This window comes from Muntiacus reevesi, chromosome 13 (genome assembly GCF_963930625.1).
Source record: "Muntiacus reevesi chromosome 13, mMunRee1.1, whole genome shotgun sequence".
Lineage (NCBI taxonomy): Eukaryota > Metazoa > Chordata > Mammalia > Artiodactyla > Cervidae > Muntiacus > Muntiacus reevesi.
In genome coordinates this window covers 66,421,171-66,424,149 of record NC_089261.1, presented here as the reverse complement: position 1 = coordinate 66,424,149, position 2,979 = coordinate 66,421,171, and the positions used below count along the sequence as shown (strand labels likewise).

General features: G+C 45.4%; 1 pseudogene; it reads left to right on the top strand.

Moving 5' to 3' along the window:
• The first annotated feature begins 2,206 nt into the window (after window positions 1-2,206).
• On the top strand, window positions 2,207-2,682 carry LOC136146061 (low molecular weight phosphotyrosine protein phosphatase pseudogene; annotated as a pseudogene).
• The last annotated feature ends 297 nt before the right edge of the window (window positions 2,683-2,979 follow it).

The window sequence follows — 2,979 nt, the reverse complement described above, 5'->3', positions numbered from 1 at the left end:
TTGACTTGGTCATCAAAAAAGAGTGCAGTTATTTTCATTTCTCAAAATTTACCTTTTGCTCATCACTACTTCAAAATTATGGTGATTTTTAGACCCATCACTGCATGTTAGCATCTGATGTCTTAAGAAGCAAAAATGTTAACATAGCCTAGTAATGCTTTTCTTAATACTTTGATAATTCTGTTTTAATATAATTTGCTTTTAATTTAGGTATTTTAAACCGTCATTCTGATAAAGAATCTACAGGCTTCACCGGACTGCCAAAAGGGTCTGTGATTCTACTTGCAAAAAGCAAGGATCCCTGGCAGTAAAGGTTTTAGATAAAGTTTATTCGTGGTTTACATGGATGCTCATATGGTTGAGTATGAACCGTTGCTTTCACTTAATCTCTTTTCCTTTAAATGGTATTCTGTATTGTCCAATGAATGTTGCATTTTCTACCCAAGTTCCGTCTTTTCTGATGAACTACAGAGACAAAAAGTAGGCTGGTGTTTCCTGAGTTTGGAGTGAGAAACAGCTTTCTTAAAGCAAATGCTTCAAGATTCACCTGAGGAACCCTACCCTAGCCTGCATAGTCACTTTAAACAGTGCCTCTTTCTCCACATATCTCCCGGTTCTCTAGCAGAAAACTAGGAGAGCATGCGCTCCCCTGGCCTGAGGTCACTTAAGAGCCTTTCTCCTGCATGGCGTCGCTCAGAAACGGCTAGGTCCACGCTCTCCGGGGGGACCGCCTTGCTCTCTAAGTACCAGGGACAGGCTCCACAGTGAACACCCACCCACGACATATCATGGGCCGTGCTGGGTCACAGCCACCAACAGCACCTGTCTTTTACAGGCTTATAAATGTGGGAGGTATGGATTTCCTTCCACAAAACTTGGATACAGGAAATCTTAGATTCATTTATTTCTCTAAACCATTAAATCTGATGTGAGCACTCACTCAGTGAAATCCATGGCAAACTCTGGTCTGTACTGAGAAGCCCTCCCTACCCTCAGAGGAGTCCTGCTCCAATGTGGGGTTCTCCCACTGCCAGAAAAAAGAATGAAGTCTCATTTCTGGTACTGCCATCATTTTTTAAAAATAGTTTCATTTATTTATTTGTGGCTGTGCGGGGTCCTTGCTGCTGCCCGGACATTTCTCGGGCTGCTCCCTAGCCACGGTGCTCAGGCTCCTGATGCAGTGGCTTCTCCTGCTGCCGAGCGTGCCCTCCAGGTACCCAGGCTGCAGGGCTTGTGGCACGTGGGCTCAGAAGTCGCAGCTGCGGTTCCCAGGCTCTGAGCACAAGCTCCACAGCTGTAGCCCATGGGGTTAGTTGCTCTGAGACATGTGGAGTCTTCCCAGATCAGCTTTACCGCTGAGCCACCAGGGAAGCCCTGCCATCAATCTTCTTGCCCTTTCTCCAAGTCAGTGCCTCTTGGCTCTCAGGAAATGCAGAGCTGCCCTCTCAGTGGCACTGGTCCTCGGAGAGTCTCACCGCTCCTTTCAAGGTTGCAGAGCACACCGTGGACTCTTTACTGGCCTCCCGATCACGGATCCCCTCAGCCCAATCCTATTCTCCCTCTTCTCCCCTGTGACAGCTTCCACCTCTGCAAACACTCTCCTCCATCCTCCCCCTCAATGAAAACCCAGTATCATTCCTTTCAATGAGTCAGACTTGCAGAAGCCGAAGATGAGACAGGCAGTTCTCTGGTGACATCTCCTTTTTATCTGTAACCCCAAAGCCCCTGAACCTTCTGAACCCCTGAACCCAAAGCCTTCTGAAAAGAACATAAATGCCTGGCTACATTATGGGAACAAAATCGAAACATTATAGTAACAGAAATGAAACACAAATTAATATTGCAATCAAATAACCTGCATATAAAAGTAAGCACATCTGTTAGAGAAGCATCTCTAAGGAAAATAGATTAAGTATTAATGTACAGTTCTAGAAATAAAGCTGGAAACTGTAAATGACTTTTTTGAAGTGAGTGAATTTGTCCTCAGTTGCACACACACACACAACCCCACACACACACTACATGTTAGCCTTTAACCAATCTCAGTTTAAGACCAAGTAAGACCGAGTTAGCAACCAAAGTTTATCATCAGTTTCAGTGAAGCACTTGGGGATTCTGTGTAATCAGTGACACATCGGGAGGTCACATCAAGTAACACAACTAATGCTTTAAAGATAACAGTGGTGGTCTTTGCATGCACGGGAAGATGGCTGAGCAGGTGACCAAGTCGGTGCTGTTCGTGTGTCTCGGTAACATCTGTCAATCAGCCATCGCAGAAGCAGTTTTCAGGAAACTTGTAACTGATCAAAACATTTCAGATAATTGGAGGATAGACAGTGCAGCAACTTCCATGTATGAACTAGGAAACCCTCCTGATTATCGGGGGCAGGCTTGCATGAAGAAGCATGGTATCCCCATGAGTCACGTTGCCCAGCAGGTTACCAAAGAAGACTTTGCCACTTTTGATTATATACTATGTATGGATGAGAGCAATCTGAGAGATTTGAATAGAAAAATAATCAAGTTAAAAACTGCAGAGCCAAAATCTAACTACTCGGGAGCTATGATCCACAAAAACAATTTATCATTGAAGATCCCTATTACGGCAACGACGCTGACTTTGAGACCGTCTACCAGCAGTGCGCGTGGTGCTGCAGGGCCTTCCTGGAGACGGTCCACTGACCCGGCCGTCCCGCTGAGGCCCAGGCTCATCCCCCCAGGCCGTGTCAAATGTCAACAGTGTCACCTCCCGAGCCCAGGCCGCAGCCCTCTCTTCAACTGACTCACTGTTTCTCGCCTGACAAAATAATTGTAGATGGAAATCAGTCTTTGTGTTTGGCAAAAGAGTAAATAAAAAATCTTTGATTCAGATAGTTTATGGGGTAAGAGTTCCTTAGACTAGCTGAACCTCCCACTTTGCCCCAGTTATAAAAAACAGTGGAACAGTCGAAATAGTGGAGCAGCACAGTAGAACATGAT